Source organism: Polyodon spathula, chromosome 44, assembly GCF_017654505.1.
Source record: "Polyodon spathula isolate WHYD16114869_AA chromosome 44, ASM1765450v1, whole genome shotgun sequence".
NCBI lineage: Eukaryota > Metazoa > Chordata > Actinopteri > Acipenseriformes > Polyodontidae > Polyodon > Polyodon spathula.
Genome location: NC_054577.1, coordinates 500,623 through 520,350, shown reverse-complemented (window position 1 = coordinate 520,350; position 19,728 = coordinate 500,623). Strand labels below are relative to the sequence as shown.

The 19,728-nt window shown below is 42.0% G+C and overlaps 30 non-coding genes across 30 annotated transcripts; all 30 read right to left on the bottom strand.

Annotated features, from left to right (window-relative positions):
- Positions 1–448: 448 nt before the first annotated feature.
- On the bottom strand, positions 449–530 carry trnal-aag. The gene has a single exon. It is a non-coding gene; the product is annotated as a tRNA-Leu (tRNA).
- A 966-nt stretch (positions 531–1,496) lies between these two features.
- On the bottom strand, positions 1,497–1,578 carry trnal-aag. The gene has a single exon. It is a non-coding gene; the product is annotated as a tRNA-Leu (tRNA).
- Positions 1,579–2,534: 956 nt separating this feature from the next.
- Positions 2,535–2,616, bottom strand: trnal-aag. Its single transcript has one exon. It is a non-coding gene; the product is annotated as a tRNA-Leu (tRNA).
- Positions 2,617–3,440: 824 nt separating this feature from the next.
- trnal-aag lies at positions 3,441–3,522 on the bottom strand. Its single transcript has one exon. It is a non-coding gene; the product is annotated as a tRNA-Leu (tRNA).
- A 952-nt stretch (positions 3,523–4,474) lies between these two features.
- Positions 4,475–4,556, bottom strand: trnal-aag. Its single transcript has one exon. It is a non-coding gene; the product is annotated as a tRNA-Leu (tRNA).
- Positions 4,557–5,459: 903 nt separating this feature from the next.
- Positions 5,460–5,541, bottom strand: trnal-aag. Its single transcript has one exon. It is a non-coding gene; the product is annotated as a tRNA-Leu (tRNA).
- Positions 5,542–6,492: 951 nt separating this feature from the next.
- Positions 6,493–6,574, bottom strand: trnal-aag. The gene has a single exon. It is a non-coding gene; the product is annotated as a tRNA-Leu (tRNA).
- A 935-nt stretch (positions 6,575–7,509) lies between these two features.
- Positions 7,510–7,591, bottom strand: trnal-aag. The gene has a single exon. It is a non-coding gene; the product is annotated as a tRNA-Leu (tRNA).
- Positions 7,592–8,998: 1,407 nt separating this feature from the next.
- Positions 8,999–9,080, bottom strand: trnal-aag. The gene has a single exon. It is a non-coding gene; the product is annotated as a tRNA-Leu (tRNA).
- Positions 9,081–11,019: 1,939 nt separating this feature from the next.
- trnal-uag lies at positions 11,020–11,101 on the bottom strand. Its single transcript has one exon. It is a non-coding gene; the product is annotated as a tRNA-Leu (tRNA).
- Positions 11,102–11,265: 164 nt separating this feature from the next.
- trnag-ccc lies at positions 11,266–11,336 on the bottom strand. Its single transcript has one exon. It is a non-coding gene; the product is annotated as a tRNA-Gly (tRNA).
- A 441-nt stretch (positions 11,337–11,777) lies between these two features.
- On the bottom strand, positions 11,778–11,859 carry trnal-uag. Its single transcript has one exon. It is a non-coding gene; the product is annotated as a tRNA-Leu (tRNA).
- Positions 11,860–12,023: 164 nt separating this feature from the next.
- trnag-ccc lies at positions 12,024–12,094 on the bottom strand. The gene has a single exon. It is a non-coding gene; the product is annotated as a tRNA-Gly (tRNA).
- Positions 12,095–12,532: 438 nt separating this feature from the next.
- On the bottom strand, positions 12,533–12,614 carry trnal-uag. Its single transcript has one exon. It is a non-coding gene; the product is annotated as a tRNA-Leu (tRNA).
- A 164-nt stretch (positions 12,615–12,778) lies between these two features.
- On the bottom strand, positions 12,779–12,849 carry trnag-ccc. Its single transcript has one exon. It is a non-coding gene; the product is annotated as a tRNA-Gly (tRNA).
- Positions 12,850–13,284: 435 nt separating this feature from the next.
- trnal-uag lies at positions 13,285–13,366 on the bottom strand. Its single transcript has one exon. It is a non-coding gene; the product is annotated as a tRNA-Leu (tRNA).
- A 164-nt stretch (positions 13,367–13,530) lies between these two features.
- Positions 13,531–13,601, bottom strand: trnag-ccc. Its single transcript has one exon. It is a non-coding gene; the product is annotated as a tRNA-Gly (tRNA).
- A 437-nt stretch (positions 13,602–14,038) lies between these two features.
- trnal-uag lies at positions 14,039–14,120 on the bottom strand. Its single transcript has one exon. It is a non-coding gene; the product is annotated as a tRNA-Leu (tRNA).
- A 164-nt stretch (positions 14,121–14,284) lies between these two features.
- On the bottom strand, positions 14,285–14,355 carry trnag-ccc. Its single transcript has one exon. It is a non-coding gene; the product is annotated as a tRNA-Gly (tRNA).
- Positions 14,356–14,790: 435 nt separating this feature from the next.
- trnal-uag lies at positions 14,791–14,872 on the bottom strand. Its single transcript has one exon. It is a non-coding gene; the product is annotated as a tRNA-Leu (tRNA).
- A 164-nt stretch (positions 14,873–15,036) lies between these two features.
- On the bottom strand, positions 15,037–15,107 carry trnag-ccc. Its single transcript has one exon. It is a non-coding gene; the product is annotated as a tRNA-Gly (tRNA).
- A 435-nt stretch (positions 15,108–15,542) lies between these two features.
- On the bottom strand, positions 15,543–15,624 carry trnal-uag. Its single transcript has one exon. It is a non-coding gene; the product is annotated as a tRNA-Leu (tRNA).
- A 164-nt stretch (positions 15,625–15,788) lies between these two features.
- On the bottom strand, positions 15,789–15,859 carry trnag-ccc. Its single transcript has one exon. It is a non-coding gene; the product is annotated as a tRNA-Gly (tRNA).
- Positions 15,860–16,293: 434 nt separating this feature from the next.
- trnal-uag lies at positions 16,294–16,375 on the bottom strand. Its single transcript has one exon. It is a non-coding gene; the product is annotated as a tRNA-Leu (tRNA).
- Positions 16,376–16,539: 164 nt separating this feature from the next.
- Positions 16,540–16,610, bottom strand: trnag-ccc. The gene has a single exon. It is a non-coding gene; the product is annotated as a tRNA-Gly (tRNA).
- Positions 16,611–17,047: 437 nt separating this feature from the next.
- On the bottom strand, positions 17,048–17,129 carry trnal-uag. The gene has a single exon. It is a non-coding gene; the product is annotated as a tRNA-Leu (tRNA).
- Positions 17,130–17,289: 160 nt separating this feature from the next.
- trnag-ccc lies at positions 17,290–17,360 on the bottom strand. The gene has a single exon. It is a non-coding gene; the product is annotated as a tRNA-Gly (tRNA).
- Positions 17,361–18,069: 709 nt separating this feature from the next.
- Positions 18,070–18,140, bottom strand: trnag-ccc. The gene has a single exon. It is a non-coding gene; the product is annotated as a tRNA-Gly (tRNA).
- A 386-nt stretch (positions 18,141–18,526) lies between these two features.
- Positions 18,527–18,608, bottom strand: trnal-uag. Its single transcript has one exon. It is a non-coding gene; the product is annotated as a tRNA-Leu (tRNA).
- An 833-nt stretch (positions 18,609–19,441) lies between these two features.
- Positions 19,442–19,512, bottom strand: trnag-ccc. The gene has a single exon. It is a non-coding gene; the product is annotated as a tRNA-Gly (tRNA).
- Between the last annotated feature and the right edge of the window lie 216 nt (positions 19,513–19,728).

Here is a 19,728-nt window from a genome sequence, read left to right as displayed (position 1 = left end):
TTGGTCCTTTGTCTCTAGAGAGTCACAAGTCCTCTTGCTTCTTGTGAAAAGGGGGGCAGAGGTGATGTAAACTCCAGATAGCAGTGGTGGGATTGAAACCCACACCTCCAGAGAGACTGAAACTTATATCCGGCACTTTAGACCGCACAGCCACACTACCAGACCGCAGACTGCTAGACCTCCAGGTGTCATACTATAGGCTGCTTACACAATTTAACAACAAATTATTGATGTAAAATCTTAACATAATGATTGGAATGAAAAAAACAAACACTACCTTTGCATGTTGTGACAAATGGGAAATGTACCCAGGTCACAAGAATGGGAATCTTGTATGATACCACTACACCATTGGCTCTGACATGCATGCATGTAAATATTCCAAGGAACGGAACATTTACTTTTACAGCAGTTCAAAAGTCCAAGGTGGGTGTTAAAAAAAGCAAGATGGCAGCGGTGGGATTCGAACCCACGCCTCCAGAGAGACTGGAGCCTTAATCCAGCGCCTTAGACCGCTCGGCCACACTACCACAACACAAATTAGCAGACTTCCAGACCCACAGGTTCCATACTATACACTGCTACTGCAATTCAACAAATGATGTATTCATAAAAAAATATAACAGCAGTTCAAATGCTTCAGCTGACTTCCTTAGACTTGGTGTATCAAGACATGCAGTGGCATTTGGTCCTTTGTCTCTAGAGAGTCACAATTTGTGCAATTCAACAACAGCAACAACAACAACTATTATCATCAATGTATTTGTAAAAAAAATATATAATAATTAACAGCAGTTCAAATGCTTCAGCTGACCCATAGAATTGGTGTATCAAGACACATGCAGTGGCATTTGGTCCTTTGTCTCTAGAGAATCACAATTTGTGCAATTCAACAACAACAACAACAACAACAACAACAACAACAACAACAACAACAACAACTATTATCATCTTGATTCATTTGTAAAAAAAATTAGAATAATTAACAGCAGTTCAAATGCTTCAGCTGACGTCCTTAGAATTGGTGTATTAAAACATGCAGTGGCATTTGGTCCTTTGTCTCTAGAGAGTCACAAGTCCTCTTGCTTCTTGTGAAAAGGGGGGCAGAGGTGATGTAAACTCCAGATAGCAGTGGTGGGATTGAAACCCACACCTCCAGAGAGACTGAAACTTATATCCGGCACTTTAGACCGCACAGCCACACTACCAGACCGCAGACTGCTAGACCTCCAGGTGTCATACTATAGGCTGCTTACACAATTTAACAACAAATTATTGATGTAAAATCTTAACATAATGATTGGAATGAAAAAAACAAACACTACCTTTGCATGTTGTGACAAATGGGAAATGTACCCAGGTCACAAGAATGGGAATCTTGTATGATACCACTACACCATTGGCTCTGACATGCATGCATGTAAATATTCCAAGGAACGGAACATTTACTTTTACAGCAGTTCAAAAGTCCAAGGTGGGTGTTAAAAAAAGCAAGATGGCAGCGGTGGGATTCGAACCCACGCCTCCAGAGAGACTGGAGCCTTAATCCAGCGCCTTAGACCGCTCGGCCACACTACCACAACACAAATTAGCAGACTTCCAGACCCACAGGTTCCATACTATACACTGCTACTGCAATTCAACAAATGATGTATTCATAAAAAAATATAACAGCAGTTCAAATCTTCAGCTGACTTCCTTAGACTTGGTGTATCAAGACATGCAGTGGCATTTGGTCCTTTGTCTCTAGAGAGTCACAATTTGTGCAATTCAACAACAGCAACAACAACAACTATTATCATCAATGTATTTGTAAAAAAAATATATAATAATTAACAGCAGTTCAAATGCTTCAGCTGACCCATAGAATTGGTGTGTCAAGACACATGCAGTGGCATTTGGTCCTTTGTCTCTAGAGAATCACAATTTGTGCAATTCAACAACAACAACAACAACAACAACAACAACAACAACAACAACTATTATCATCTTGATTCATTTGTAAAAAAAATTAGAATAATTAACAGCAGTTCAAATGCTTCAGCTGACGTCCTTAGAATTGGTGTATTAAAACATGCAGTGGCATTTGGTCCTTTGTCTCTAGAGAGTCACAAGTCCTCTTGCTTCTTGTGAAAAGGGGGGCAGAGGTGATGTAAACTCCAGATAGCAGTGGTGGGATTGAAACCCACACCTCCAGAGAGACTGAAACTTATATCCGGCACTTTAGACCGCACAGCCACACTACCAGACCGCAGACTGCTAGACCTCCAGGTGTCATACTATAGGCTGCTTACACAATTTAACAACAAATTATTGATGTAAAATCTTAACATAATGATTGGAATGAAAAAAACAAACACTATCTTTGCATGTTGTGACAAATGGGAAATGTACCCAGGTCACAAGAATGGGAATCTTGTATGATACCACTACACCATTGGCTCTGACATGCATGCATGTAAATATTCCAAGGAACGGAACATTTACTTTTACAGCAGTTCAAAAGTCCAAGGTGGGTGTTAAAAAAAGCAAGATGGCAGCGGTGGGATTCGAACCCACGCCTCCAGAGAGACTGGAGCCTTAATCCAGCGCCTTAGACCGCTCGGCCACACTACCACAACACAAATTAGCAGACTTCCAGACCCACAGGTTTCATACTAAACACAGCTACTGCAATTCAACAAATGATGTATTAAAAAAATATAACAGCAGTTCAAATGCTTCAGCTGACTTCCTTAGAATTGGTGTATCAATAAAAAAATATAACAGCAGTTCAAATGCTTCAGCTGACTTCCTTAGACTTGGTGTATCAAGACATGCAGTGGCATTTGGTCCTTTGTCTCTAGAGAGTCACAATTTGTGCAATTCAACAACAGCAACAACAACTATTATCATCTTGATTCATTTGTAAAAAAAATTAGAATAATTAACAGCAGTTCAAATGCTTCAGCTGACGTCCTTAGAATTGGTGTATTAAAACATGCAGTGGCATTTGGTCCTTTGTCTCTAGAGAGTCACAAGTCCTCTTGCTTCTTGTGAAAAGGGGGGCAGAGGTGATGTAAACTCCAGATAGCAGTGGTGGGATTGAAACCCACACCTCCAGGGAGACTGAAACTTACATCCGGCACTTTAGACCGCACAGCCACACTACCAGACCGCAGACTGCTAGACCTCCAGGTGTCATACTATAGGCTGCTTACACAATTTAACAACAAATTATTGATGTAAAATCTTAACATAATGATTGGAATGAAAAAAACAAACACTATCTTTGCATGTTGTGACAAATGGGAAATGTACCCAGGTCACAAGAATGGGAATCTTGTATGATACCACTACACCATTGGCTCTGACATGCATGCATGTAAATATTCCAAGGAACGGAACATTTACTTTTACAGCAGTTCAAAAGTCCAAGGTGGGTGTTAAAAAAAGCAAGATGGCAGCGGTGGGATTCGAACCCACGCCTCCAGAGAGACTGGAGCCTTAATCCAGCGCCTTAGACCGCTCGGCCACACTACCACAACACAAATTAGCAGACTTCCAGACCCACAGGTTCCATACTATACACTGCTACTGCAATTCAACAAATGATGTATTCATAAAAAAATATAACAGCAGTTCAAATGCTTCAGCTGACTTCCTTAGAATTGGTGTATCAAGACATGCAGTGGCATTTGGTCCTTTGTCTCTAGAGAGTCACAATTTGTGCAATTCAACAACAGCAACAACAACAACTATTATCATCAATGTATTTGTAAAAAAAATATATAATAATTAACAGCAGTTCAAATGCTTCAGCTGACCCATAGAATTGGTGTATCAAGACACATGCAGTGGCATTTGGTCCTTTGTCTCTAGAGAATCACAATTTGTGCAATTCAACAACAACAACAACAACAACAAACAACAACAACAACTATTATCATCTTGATTCATTTGTAAAAAAAATTAGAATAATTAACAGCAGTTCAAATGCTTCAGCTGACGTCCTTAGAATTGGTGTATTGAAACATGCAGTGGCATTTGGTCCTTTGTCTCTAGAGAGTCACAAGTCCTCTTGCTTCTTGTGAAAAGGGGGGCAGAGGTGATGTAAACTCCAGATAGCAGTGGTGGGATTGAAACCCACACCTCCAGAGAGACTGAAACTTATATCCGGCACTTTAGACCGCACAGCCACACTACCAGACCGCAGACTGCTAGACCTCCAGGTGTCATACTATAGGCTGCTTACACAATTTAACAACAAATTATTGATGTAAAATCTTAACATAATGATTGGAATGAAAAAAACAAACACTACCTTTGCATGTTGTGACAAATGGGAAATGTACCCAGGTCACAAGAATGGGAATCTTGTATGATACCACTACACCATTGGCTCTGACATGCATGCATGTAAATATTCCAAGGAACGGAACATTTACTTTTACAGCAGTTCAAAAGTCCAAGGTGGGTGTTAAAAAAAGCAAGATGGCAGCGGTGGGATTCGAACCCACGCCTCCAGAGAGACTGGAGCCTTAATCCAGCGCCTTAGACCGCTCGGCCACACTACCACAACACAAATTAGCAGACTTCCAGACCCACAGGTTCCATACTATACACTGTATTCAACACTGTAAAAAAAAAAAGCTGATATATCAAGACATGCAGTGGCATAATTAACAGCAGTTCAAATGCTTCAGCTGACTTCCTTAGAATTGGTGTATCAAGACATGCAGTGGCATTTGGTCCTTTGTCTCTAGAGAATCACAATTTGTGCAATTCAACAACAACAACAACATCATCAATGTATTTGTAAAAAAAATATATACAACAACAACTTCAGCTGACCCATAGAATTATCAAGACACATGCAGTGGCATTTGGTCCTTTGTCTCTAGAGAATCACAATTTGTAAAACAAAACAACAACAACAACAATTATCAATTCAAAAAAAAATTAATTAACAGCAGTTCAAATGCTTCAGCTGACGTCCTTAGAATTGGTGTATTGAAACATGCAGTGGCATTTGGTCCTTTGTCTCTAGAGAGTCACAAGTCCTCTTGCTTCTTGTGAAAAGGGGGGCAGAGGTGATGTAAACTCCAGATAGCAGTGGTGGGATTGAAACCCACACCTCCAGAGAGACTGAAACTTATATCCGGCACTTTAGACCGCACAGCCACACTACCAGACCGCAGACTGCTAGACCTCCAGGTGTCATACTATAGGCTGCTTACACAATTTAACAACAAATTATTGATGTAAAATCTTAACATAATGATTGGAATGAAAAAAACAAACACTACCTTTGCATGTTGTGACAAATGGGAAATGTACCCAGGTCACAAGAATGGGAATCTTGTATGATACCACTACACCATTGGCTCTGACATGCATGCATGTAAATATTCCAAGGAACGGAACATTTACTTTTACAGCAGTTCAAAAGTCCAAGGTGGGTGTTAAAAAAAGCAAGATGGCAGCGGTGGGATTCGAACCCACGCCTCCAGAGAGACTGGAGCCTTAATCCAGCGCCTTAGACCGCTCGGCCACACTACCACAACACAAATTAGCAGACTTCCAGACCCACAGGTTCCATACTATACACTGCTACTGCAATTCAACAAATGATGTATTCATAAAAAAATATAACAGCAGTTCAAATGCTTCAGCTGACTTCCTTAGACTTGGTGTATCAAGACATGCAGTGGCATTTGGTCCTTTGTCTCTAGAGAGTCACAATTTGTGCAATTCAACAACAGCAACAACAACAACTATTATCATCAATGTATTTGTAAAAAAAATATATAATAATTAACAGCAGTTCAAATGCTTCAGCTGACCCATAGAATTGGTGTGTCAAGACACATGCAGTGGCATTTGGTCCTTTGTCTCTAGAGAATCACAATTTGTGCAATTCAACAACAACAACAACAACAACAACAACAACAACAACTATTATCATCTTGATTCATTTGTAAAAAAAAATAGAATAATTAACAGCAGTTCAAATGCTTCAGCTGACGTCCTTAGAATTGGTGTATTGAAACATGCAGTGGCATTTGGTCCTTTGTCTCTAGAGAGTCACAAGTCCTCTTGCTTCTTGTGAAAAGGGGGGCAGAGGTGATGTAAACTCCAGATAGCAGTGGTGGGATTGAAACCCACACCTCCAGAGAGACTGAAACTTATATCCGGCACTTTAGACCGCACAGCCACACTACCAGACCGCAGACTGCTAGACCTCCAGGTGTCATACTATAGGCTGCTTACACAATTTAACAACAAATTATTGATGTAAAATCTTAACATAATGATTGGAATGAAAAAAACAAACACTACCTTTGCATGTTGTGACAAATGGGAAATGTACCCAGGTCACAAGAATGGGAATCTTGTATGATACCACTACACCATTGGCTCTGACATGCATGCATGTAAATATTCCAAGGAACGGAACATTTACTTTTACAGCAGTTCAAAAGTCCAAGGTGGGTGTTAAAAAAAGCAAGATGGCAGCGGTGGGATTCGAACCCACGCCTCCAGAGAGACTGGAGCCTTAATCCAGCGCCTTAGACCGCTCGGCCACACTACCACAACACAAATTAGCAGACTTCCAGACCCACAGGTTCCATACTATACACTGCTACTGCAATTCAACAAATGATGTATTCATAAAAAAATATAACAGCAGTTCAAATGCTTCAGCTGACTTCCTTAGAATTGGTGTATCAAGACATGCAGTGGCATTTGGTCCTTTGTCTCTAGAGAGTCACAATTTGTGCAATTCAACAACAGTATTATCATCAATGTATTTGTAAAAAAAATATATAATAATTAACAGCAGTTCAAATGCTTCAGCTGACCCATAGAATTGGTGTATCAAGACACATGCAGTGGCATTTGGTCCTTTGTCTCTAGAGAATCACAATTTGTGCAATTCAACAACAACAACAACAACAACAACAACAACAACTATTATCATCTTGATTCATTTGTAAAAAAAATTAGAATAATTAACAGCAGTTCAAATGCTTCAGCTGACGTCCTTAGAATTGGTGTATTAAAACATGCAGTGGCATTTGGTCCTTTGTCTCTAGAGAGTCACAAGTCCTCTTGCTTCTTGTGAAAAGGGGGGCAGAGGTGATGTAAACTCCAGATAGCAGTGGTGGGATTGAAACCCACACCTCCAGAGAGACTGAAACTTATATCCGGCACTTTAGACCGCACAGCCACACTACCAGACCGCAGACTGCTAGACCTCCAGGTGTCATACTATAGGCTGCTTACACAATTTAACAACAAATTATTGATGTAAAATCTTAACATAATGATTGGAATGAAAAAAACAAACACTACCTTTGCATGTTGTGACAAATGGGAAATGTACCCAGGTCACAAGAATGGGAATCTTGTATGATACCACTACACCATTGGCTCTGACATGCATGCATGTAAATATTCCAAGGAACGGAACATTTACTTTTACAGCAGTTCAAAAGTCCAAGGTGGGTGTTAAAAAAAGCAAGATGGCAGCGGTGGGATTCGAACCCACGCCTCCAGAGAGACTGGAGCCTTAATCCAGCGCCTTAGACCGCTCGGCCACACTACCACAACACAAATTAGCAGACTTCCAGACCCACAGGTTCCATACTATACACTGCTACTGCAATTCAACAAATGATGTATTCATAAAAAAATATAACAGCAGTTCAAATGCTTCAGCTGACTTCCTTAGACTTGGTGTATCAAGACATGCAGTGGCATTTGGTCCTTTGTCTCTAGAGAGTCACAATTTGTGCAATTCAACAACAGCAACAACAACAACTATTATCATCAATGTATTTGTAAAAAAATATATACTAATTAACAGCAGTTCAAATGCTTCAGCTGACCCATAGAATTGGTGTATCAAGACACATGCAGTGGCATTTGGTCCTTTGTCTCTAGAGAATCACAATTTGTGCAATTCAACAACAACAACAACAACAACAACAACAACAACAACAACAACTATCATCTTGATTCATTTGTAAAAAAAAATAGAATAATTAACAGCAGTTCAAATGCTTCAGCTGACGTCCTTAGAATTGGTGTATTAAAACATGCAGTGGCATTTGGTCCTTTGTCTCTAGAGAGTCACAAGTCCTCTTGCTTCTTGTGAAAAGGGGGGCAGAGGTGATGTAAACTCCAGATAGCAGTGGTGGGATTGAAACCCACACCTCCAGAGAGACTGAAACTTATATCCGGCACTTTAGACCGCACAGCCACACTACCAGACCGCAGACTGCTAGACCTCCAGGTGTCATACTATAGGCTGCTTACACAATTTAACAACAAATTATTGATGTAAAATCTTAACATAATGATTGGAATGAAAAAAACAAACACTACCTTTGCATGTTGTGACAAATGGGAAATGTACCCAGGTCACAAGAATGGGAATCTTGTATGATACCACTACACCATTGGCTCTGACATGCATGCATGTAAATATTCCAAGGAACGGAACATTTACTTTTACAGCAGTTCAAAAGTCCAAGGTGGGTGTTAAAAAAAGCAAGATGGCATTTGGTCCTTTGTCTCTAGAGAGTCACAAGTCCTCTTGCTTCTTGTGAAAAGGGGGGCAGGGGTGATGTAAACTCCAGATAGCAGTGGTGGGATTGAAACCCACACCTCCAGATAGACTGAAACTTATATCCGGCACGTTAGACCGCACAGCCACACTACCAGACCGCAGACTGCTAGACCTCCAGGTGTCATACTATAGGCTGCTTACACAATTTAACAACAAATTATTGATGTAAAATCTTAACATAATGATTGGAATGAAAAAAACAAACACTACCTTTGCATGTTGTGACAAATGGGAAATGTACCCAGGTCACAAGAATGGGAATCTTGTATGATACCACTACACCATTGGCTCTGACATGCATGCATGTAAATATTCCAAGGAACGGAACATTTACTTTTACAGCAGTTCAAAAGTCCAAGGTGGGTGTTAAAAAAAGCAAGATGGCAGCAGTGGGATTCGAACCCACGCCTCCAGAGAGACTGGAGCCTTAATCCAGCGCCTTAGACCGCTCGGCCACACTACCACAACACAAATTAGCAGACTTCCAGACCCACAGGTTCCATACTGTACACTGCTACTGCAATTCAACAACAAATGATGTATTCATAAAAAAATATAATAACAGCAGTTCAAATGCTTCAGCTGACTTCCTTAGACTTGGTGTATCAAGACATGCAGTGGCATTTGGTCCTTTGTCTCTAGAGAGTCACAATTTGTGCAATTCAACAACAACAACAACAACAACTACTATTATCATCTTGTATTTGTAAAAAAAATATAGAATAATTAACAGCAGTTCAAATGCTTCAGCTGACGTCCTTAGAATTGGTGTATCAAGAACATGCAGTGGCATTTGGTCCTTTGTCTCTAGAGAGTCACAATTTGTGCAATTCAACGACAACAACAACAACAACCGCAACTATTATCATACTGATTAGAGGAAAAAACCTCAGAATGGAGTGTGGTAATGCAGCGGTGTACCACAGGGATCAGTATATAGGTCCTCTGCTATGGCCTAATCTACATTAATGATTTAGATTCTGGTATAGTAAGCAAACTTGTTAAAAATTTGATTAGACGACACAAAAGTAGGAGGAGTGGTAAACACTGGTGCAGCAGCACAGGGTCATTCAAAATGATCTAGACAAGATTCAGAAATGGGCAGACACATGGCAAATGACATTTAATAGAGAGTGAAGTGACTGCATGCGCAAATACAATGTACATGATAAAATCATACTGCAGACAAAGCACAACAGTAAAGGAGTGGCAAAACAGTTGCAGTGCAAGGTCATTCAAAATGATCTAGACACATGGCAAATGACATTTAATAGAGGAAAGTGTAAGGTATAAACGCAGGAAATAAAAATGTACATTATAAATATCATATGGGAGATATTGAAATTGGAGAAGGAATCTATGAAAAAGACCTAGGAGTTTTTGTTGACTCAGAAATGTCTTCATCTAGGCAATGTGGGGAAGCTATAAAAAAGGCTAACAAGATACTCGGATACATTGTGAAAAGTGTTGAATTTAAATCAAGGGAAGTAATGTTAAAACTGTACAATGCACTTGTAAGACCTCATCTTGAATATTGTGTTCAGTTCTGGTCACCTCGCTATAAAAAAGATATTGCTGCTCTAGAAAGAGTGCAAAGAAGAGCGACCAGAATTATTCCGGGCTTAAAAGGCATGTCATATGCAGACAGGCTAAAAGAATTGAATCTGTTCAGTCTTGAACAAAGAAGACTACGTGGCGACCTAATCTCAAGCATCAAAATTCTAAAAGGTATTGACAGGTGTCGACGCAGGGGACTTTTTCAGACCTGAAAAAAGAAACAAGGACCAGGGGTCACAAATGGAGATTAGACAAAGGGGCATTCAGAACAGAAAATAGGAGGCACTTTTTTACACAGAGAATTGTGAGGGTCTGGAATCAACTCCCCAGTAATGTTGTTGAAGCTGACACCCTGGGATCCTTCAAAGAAGCTGCTTGATGAGATTTTGGGATCAATAAGCTACTAACAACCAAACGAGCAAGATGGGCCGAATGGCCTCCTCTCGTTTGTAAACTTTCTTATTGCAGTCTGACAGTTTCCTACACTAGCTGCCTGAAAGGAAACACAGCAGCATGCTTTTTATGAGAGGAGAAACTTGGAGGACTTAATTCAGCTATTAGAGAGAGAGTGAGAGAGAGAGAAGAAAGAGAGAGAACCCCCAGAGAGAGGAGAGATACTAGGAGAGGGAGTGCAAGAGAAGAGAGAAGAGAAAGGGGTGGAAACACGAATAGACTCATCAATTAATGACAATCCTGCGTAGCAGTTCAAATGCTTCAGCTGACTTCCATAGGTGTATCAAGACACAGAGCAGTGGGCAGATCACTCCTTCCACAGTCTCTCAAGCCTGCCCTGGACTGGAGGGGTTTCTTGGGAAAAAGGGGGCAGGGGTGAAAAAAACTTCCTATGGCAGTGATGGGATTCGAACCCATGCCTCCAGAGAGACTGGAGCCTAAATCCAGCGCCTTAGACCGCTCGGCCACACTACCACACCTCAAGATACCTGCCACTCAGGGGTCATACTGTAGGCCACACTACCACACCTCAAGATACCTGCCACTCAGGGGTCATACTGTAGGCCGCTAACGCAATTTAACAACAGCAAAATCTTAATCATTGGAATGATAAAAAAGCAAATACTACCTTCTCAAATTGCGCCAACTGGGAATTGAACCCAGGTCACAAGAATGGGAATCTTGTATGATACCACTACACCATTGGCGCATAGTTGCATATGTTCAAATTTTCCATGGAATGGAACATTTTCTTTTCCAGCAGTTCGAAAGAGCGAGGGGAGAGTTAAAAGCAAGATAGCAGTAGAGAGATTTCAACCCACGCCTCTCGAGACTTCATTCATTATTAGATTGCTCAGCCACACTATCACAACCCAAATGCTCAAACCCCCAGACCCCCAGGTTCCATACTATTCACTGCTAGTGCAATTCAACAACAACAACAACAACAACAACAACAACAACTACTATCATCTTGATGTATTTGTAAAAAAAAATGAAATAATTAATAGCAGTTCAAATGCTTCAGCTGACTTCCTTAGAATAGGTGTATCAAGACACACGCAGTGGCAGATCATCCTTCGTCTCTAGAGTCACACCTCGTTCTCTTGTTTCTTGGGAAAAAGGGGGCAGGGGTGAAAAAAACTTCCTATGGCAGTGATGGGATTCGAACCCATGCCTCCAGAGAGACTGGAGCCTAAATCCAGCGCCTTAGACCGCTCGGCCACACTACCACACCTCAAGATACCTGCCACTCAGGGGTCATACTGTAGGCCACACTACCACACCTCAAGATACCTGCCACTCAGGGGTCATACTGTAGGCCGCTAACGCAATTTAACAACAGCAAAATCTTAATCATTGGAATGATAAAAAAGCAAATACTACCTTCTCAAATTGCGCCAACTGGGAATTGAACCCAGGTCACAAGAATGGGAATCTTGTATGATACCACTACACCATTGGCGCATAGTTGCATATGTTCAAATTTTCCATGGAATGGAACATTTTCTTTTCCAGCAGTTCGAAAGAGCGAGGGGAGAGTTAAAAGCAAGATAGCAGTAGAGAGATTTCAACCCACGCCTCTCGAGACTTCATTCATTATTAGATTGCTCAGCCACACTATCACAACCCAAATGCTCAAACCCCCAGACCCCCAGGTTCCATACTATTCACTGCTAGTGCAATTCAACAACAACAACAACAACAACAACAACAACTACTATCATCTTGATGTATTTGTAAGAAAAAATGAAATAATTAATAGCAGTTCAAATGCTTCAGCTGACTTCCTTAGAATAGGTGTATCAAGACACACGCAGTGGCAGATCATCCTTCGTCTCTAGAGTCACACCTCGTTCTCTTGTTTCTTGGGAAAAAGGGGGCAGGGGTGAAAAAAACTTCCTATGGCAGTGATGGGATTCGAACCCATGCCTCCAGAGAGACTGGAGCCTAAATCCAGCGCCTTAGACCGCTCGGCCACACTACCACACCTCAAGACACCTGCCACTCAGGGGTCATACTGTAGGCCACACTACCACACCTCAAGATACCTGCCACTCAGGGGTCATACTGTAGGCCGCTAACGCAATTTAACAACAGCAAAATCTTAATCATTGGAATGATAAAAAAGCAAATACTACCTTCTCAAATTGCGCCAACTGGGAATTGAACCCAGGTCACAAGAATGGGAATCTTGTATGATACCACTACACCATTGGCGCATAGTTGCATATGTTCAAATTTTCCATGGAATGGAACATTTTCTTTTCCAGCAGTTCGAAAGAGCGAGGGGAGAGTTAAAAGCAAGATAGCAGTAGAGAGATTTCAACCCACGCCTCTCGAGACTTCATTCATTATTAGATTGCTCAGCCACACTATCACAACCCAAATGCTCAAACCCCCAGACCCCCAGGTTCCATACTATTCACTGCTAGTGCAATTCAACAACAACAACAACAACAACAACAACTACTATCATCTTGATGTATTTGTAAGAAAAAATGAAATAATTAATAGCAGTTCAAATGCTTCAGCTGACTTCCTTAGAATAGGTGTATCAAGACACACGCAGTGGCAGATCATCCTTCGTCTCTAGAGTCACACCTCGTTCTCTTGTTTCTTGGGAAAAAGGGGGCAGGGGTGAAAAAAACTTCCTATGGCAGTGATGGAATTTGAACCCATGCCTCCAGAGAAACTGGAGCCTAAATCCAGCGCCTTAGACCTCTCGGCCACACTACCACACCTCAAGACACCTACCACTCAGGGGTCATACTGTAGGCCACACTACCACACCTCAAGATACCTGCCACTCAGGGGTCATACTGTAGGCCGCTAACGCAATTTAACAACAGCAAAATCTTAATCATTGGAATGATAAAAAAGCAAATACTACCTTCTCAAATTGCGCCAACTGGGAATTGAACCCAGGTCACAAGAATGGGAATCTTGTATGATACCACTACACCATTGGCGCATAGTTGCATATGTTCAAATTTTCCATGGAATGGAACATTTTCTTTTCCAGCAGTTCGAAAGAGCGAGGGGAGAGTTAAAAGCAAGATAGCAGTAGAGAGATTTCAACCCACGCCTCTCGAGACTTCATTCATTATTAGATTGCTCAGCCACACTATCACAACCCAAATGCTCAAACCCCCAGACCCCCAGGTTCCATACTATTCACTGCTAGTGCAATCAACAACAACAACAACAACAACAACAACAACTACTATCATCTTGATGTATTTGTAAGAAAAAATGAAATAATTAATAGCAGTTCAAATGCTTCAGCTGACTTCCTTAGAATAGGTGTATCAAGACACACGCAGTGGCAGATCATCCTTCGTCTCTAGAGTCACACCTCGTTCTCTTGTTTCTTGGGAAAAAGGGGGCAGGGGTGAAAAAAACTTCCTATGGCAGTGATGGGATTCGAACCCATGCCTCCAGAGAGACTGGAGCCTAAATCCAGCGCCTTAGACCGCTCGGCCACACTACCACACCTCAAGACACCTGCCACTCAGGGGTCATACTGTAGGCCACACTACCACACCTCAAGATACCTGCCACTCAGGGGTCATACTGTAGGCCGCTAACGCAATTTAACAACAGCAAAATCTTAATCATTGGAATGATAAAAAAGCAAATACTACCTTCTCAAATTGCGCCAACTGGGAATTGAACCCAGGTCACAAGAATGGGAATCTTGTATGATACCACTACACCATTGGCGCATAGTTGCATATGTTCAAATTTTCCATGGAATGGAACATTTTCTTTTCCAGCAGTTCGAAAGAGCGAGGGGAGAGTTAAAAGCAAGATAGCAGTAGAGAGATTTCAACCCACGCCTCTCGAGACTTCATTCATTATTAGATTGCTCAGCCACACTATCACAACCCAAATGCTCAAACCCCCAGACCCCCAGGTTCCATACTATTCACTGCTAGTGCAATTCAACAACAACAACAACAACAACAACAACTACTATCATCTTGATGTATTTGTAAGAAAAAATGAAATAATTAATAGCAGTTCAAATGCTTCAGCTGACTTCCTTAGAATAGGTGTATCAAGACACACGCAGTGGCAGATCATCCTTCGTCTCTAGAGTCACACCTCGTTCTCTTGTTTCTTGGGAAAAAGGGGGCAGGGGTGAAAAAAACTTCCTATGGCAGTGATGGGATTCGAACCCATGCCTCCAGAGAGACTGGAGCCTAAATCCAGCGCCTTAGACCGCTCGGCCACACTACCACACCTCAAGACACCTGCCACTCAGGGGTCATACTGTAGGCCACACTACCACACCTCAAGATACCTGCCACTCAGGGGTCATACTGTAGGCCGCTAACGCAATTTAACAACAGCAAAATCTTAATCATTGGAATGATAAAAAAGCAAATACTACCTTCTCAAATTGCGCCAACTGGGAATTGAACCCAGGTCACAAGAATGGGAATCTTGTATGATACCACTACACCATTGGCGCATAGTTGCATATGTTCAAATTTTCCATGGAATGGAACATTTTCTTTTCCAGCAGTTCGAAAGAGCGAGGGGAGAGTTAAAAGCAAGATAGCAGTAGAGAGATTTCAACCCACGCCTCTCGAGACTTCATTCATTATTAGATTGCTCAGCCACACTATCACAACCCAAATGCTCAAACCCCCAGACCCCCAGGTTCCATACTATTCACTGCTAGTGCAATTCAACAACAACAACAACAACAACAACAACTACTATCATCTTGATGTATTTGTAAGAAAAAATGAAATAATTAATAGCAGTTCAAATGCTTCAGCTGACTTCCTTAGAATAGGTGTATCAAGACACACGCAGTGGCAGATCATCCTTCGTCTCTAGAGTCACACCTCGTTCTCTTGTTTCTTGGGAAAAAGGGGGCAGGGGTGAAAAAAACTTCCTATGGCAGTGATGGGATTCGAACCCATGCCTCCAGAGAGACTGGAGCCTAAATCCAGCGCCTTAGACCGCTCGGCCACACTACCACACCTCAAGACACCTGCCACTCAGGGGTCATACTGTAGGCCACACTACCACACCTCAAGATACCTGCCACTCAGGGGTCATACTGTAGGCCGCTAACGCAATTTAACAACAGCAAAATCTTAATCATTGGAATGATAAAAAAGCAAATACTACCTTCTCAAATTGCGCCAACTGGGAATTGAACCCAGGTCACAAGAATGGGAATCTTGTATGATACCACTACACCATTGGCGCATAGTTGCATATGTTCAAATTTTCCATGGAATGGAACATTTTCTTTTCCAGCAGTTCGAAAGAGCGAGGGGAGAGTTAAAAGCAAGATAGCAGTAGAGAGATTTCAACCCACGCCTCTCGAGACTTCATTCATTATTAGATTGCTCAGCCACACTATCACAACCCAAATGCTCAAACCCCCAGACCCCCAGGTTCCATACTATTCACTGCTAGTGCATTCAACAACAACAACAACAACAACAACAACTACTATCATCTTGATGTATTTGTAAGAAAAAATGAAATAATTAATAGCAGTTCAAATGCTTCAGCTGACTTCCTTAGAATAGGTGTATCAAGACACACGCAGTGGCAGATCATCCTTCGTCTCTAGAGTCACACCTCGTTCTCTTGTTTCTTGGGAAAAAGGGGGCAGGGGTGAAAAAAACTTCCTATGGCAGTGATGGGATTCGAACCCATGCCTCCAGAGAGACTGGAGCCTAAATCCAGCGCCTTAGACCGCTCGGCCACACTACCACACCTCAAGACACCTGCCACTCAGGGGTCATACTGTAGGCCACACTACCACACCTCAAGATACCTGCCACTCAGGGGTCATACTGTAGGCCGCTAACGCAATTTAACAACAGCAAAATCTTAATCATTGGAATGATAAAAAAGCAAATACTACCTTCTCAAATTGCGCCAACTGGGAATTGAACCCAGGTCACAAGAATGGGAATCTTGTATGATACCACTACACCATTGGCGCATAGTTGCATATGTTCAAATTTTCCATGGAATGGAACATTTTCTTTTCCAGCAGTTCGAAAGAGCGAGGGGAGAGTTAAAAGCAAGATAGCAGTAGAGAGATTTCAACCCACGCCTCTCGAGACTTCATTCATTATTAGATTGCTCAGCCACACTATCACAACCCAAATGCTCAAACCCCCAGACCCCCAGGTTCCATACTATTCACTGCTAGTGCAATCAACAACAACAACAACAACAACAACAACTACTATCATCTTGATGTATTTGTAAGAAAAAATGAAATAATTAATAGCAGTTCAAATGCTTCAGCTGACTTCCTTAGAATAGGTGTATCAAGACACACGCAGTGGCAGATCATCCTTCGTCTCTAGAGTCACACCTCGTTCTCTTGTTTCTTGGGAAAAAGGGGGCAGGGGTGAAAAAAAAATCTTCCTATGGCAGTGATGGGATTCGAACCCATGCCTCCAGAGAGACTGGAGCCTAAATCCAGCGCCTTAGACCGCTCGGCCACACTACCACACCTCAAGACACCTGCCACTCAGAGGTCATACTGTAGGCCACACTACCACACCTCAAGATACCTGCCACGGGTCATACTGTAGGCCGCTAACGCAATTTAACAACAGCAAAATCTTAATCATTGGAATGATAAAAAAGCAAATACTACCTTCTCAAATTGCGCCAACTGGGAATTGAACCCAGGTCACAAGAATGGGAATCTTGTATGATACCACTACACCATTGGCGCATAGTTGCATATGTTCAAATTTTCCATGGAATGGAACATTTTCTTTTCCAGCAGTTCGAAAGAGCGAGGGGAGAGTTAAAAGCAAGATAGCAGTAGAGAGATTTCAACCCACGCCTCTCGAGACTTCATTCATTATTAGATTGCTCAGCCACACTATCACAACCCAAATGCTCAAACCCCCAGACCCCCAGGTTCCATACTATTCACTGCTAGTGCAATTCAACAACAACAACAACAACAACAACTACTATCATCTTGATGTATTTGTAAGAAAAAATGAAATAATTAATAGCAGTTCAAATGCTTCAGCTGACTTCCTTAGAATAGGTGTATCAAGACACACGCAGTGGCAGATCATCCTTCGTCTCTAGAGTCACACCTCGTTCTCTTGTTTCTTGGGAAAAAGGGGGCAGGACAATTTAACCCTTTTATCCACCCGTGCCCCCAACTTTTTTTTTGAAAGATACCCCGGTGGATGAATATAATTTAACAACCCAAACTGCGAGCCTAAAAACAGCGCCTTAGACCGCTCGGCCACTACCTACCACACCTTAAGACACCTGCCATCAGGGGTCATACTGTAGGCCACACTACCACACCTCAAGATACCTGCCACTCAGGGGTCATACTGTAGGCCGCTAACGCAATTTAACAACAGCAAAATCTTAATCATTGGAATGAAAAAAAAGCAAATACTACCTTCTCAAATTGCGCCAACTGGGAATTGAACCCAGGTCACAAGAATGGGAATCTTGTATGATACCACTACACCATTGGCTCTGAATTGCATGCATGTAAATATTCCAAGGAACGGAACATTCACTTTTACAGCAGTTCAAAAGTCCAAGGTGGGTGTTAAAAAAAGCAAGATGGCAGCAGTGGGATTCGAACCCACGCCTCTCAGAGACACATTATTAGACTGCTCAGCCACACTATCACAACCCAAATGCGCAGACTTCCAGACCCACAGGTTCCATACTATTCACTGCTACTGCAATTAGAATTTTGATGTATTATAATTACAGCAGTTCAAATGCTTCAGCTGACTTCCTTAGAATAGGTGTATCAAGACACACGCAGTGGCAGATCATCCTTCGTCTCTAGAGTCACACCTCGTTCTCTTGTTTCTTGGGTCAAAAGGGGGCAGGGGTGAAAAAATCTTCCTATGGCAGTGATGGGATTCGAACCCATGCCTCCAGAAAGACTGGAGCCTAAATCCAGCGACTTAGACCGCTCGGCCACACTACCACACCTCAAGACACCCGCACTCAGGGGTCTTCCTGTAGCCACATTGGCTGTGCTAGTCCGCATGTCAAAACCTGCTCAGGGGTCATACTGTAGGCCGCTAACGAAATTTGACAACAGCAAAATCTTAATCATTGGAATGAAACAAACACAACTGCTATCCTCTTGATTCAAGTTGAACCAACTGGGAATTAAACCCAGGTCACAAGAATGGGAATGACCCATGAGAACCACTGTGTCATTGACACACGCAGTCGCTTATGGTCCTTTGTCCATAGAATGAAACAACTGCTGTTAATTCAGTTCAAAAGACCGAGGGGGGGGGTTAATGTAAACATCAAGATAACAGTTGTGGGATTGAAACCCACGCCTCCAGAGAGACTTTATTCTCTACTTTAGACCGCACAGCCACAATACCAGACCGCAGACTTTTAATACCACCAGGATTCATAAGATAGTCAGCTGACAGCATTTGAACTGCAGTTAATTATTATATATTTTTTTTGAAAAAAAAATGTTCCAAGGCCCTTATAATAATGTGCTAAAAATTAGTTTTAATATATTGAATTTTCATTCATTTATTACGGAAATCCCGTCGCCCCCTAAACTTGGGTCAGAGGTTTCTCTGACCTGTCGTTCCGGAGTGGGATTATGGTGTCGTGTCAAGTGTTCCGATAGTGACGACGTGAGGAGATCCCTAACACACTGTAGGCCACACTACCACACCTCAAGATACCTGCCACTCAGGGGTCATACTGTAGGCCGCTAACGCAATTAAACAACAGCAAAATCTTAATCATTGGAATGATAAAAAAGCAAACACTACCTTCTCAAATTGCGCCAACTGGGAATTGAACCCAGGTCACAAGAATGGGAATCTTGTATGATACCACTACACCATTGGCGCATAGTTGCATATGTTCAAATTTTCCATGGAATGGAACATTTTCTTTTCCAGCAGTTCGAAAGAGCGAGGGGAGAGTTAAAAGCCGTTCTGTCGTCATCTCTTCTAAAGTTGGTGCTGAGAGCTCTGAGTAAGTAATATCTAACGAAGTCGGTGTGATAGTGTTGGGTTTACAGTTTTGGGGGTCTGGGTCCAAGGTATGAATAAGTGACGATGTGC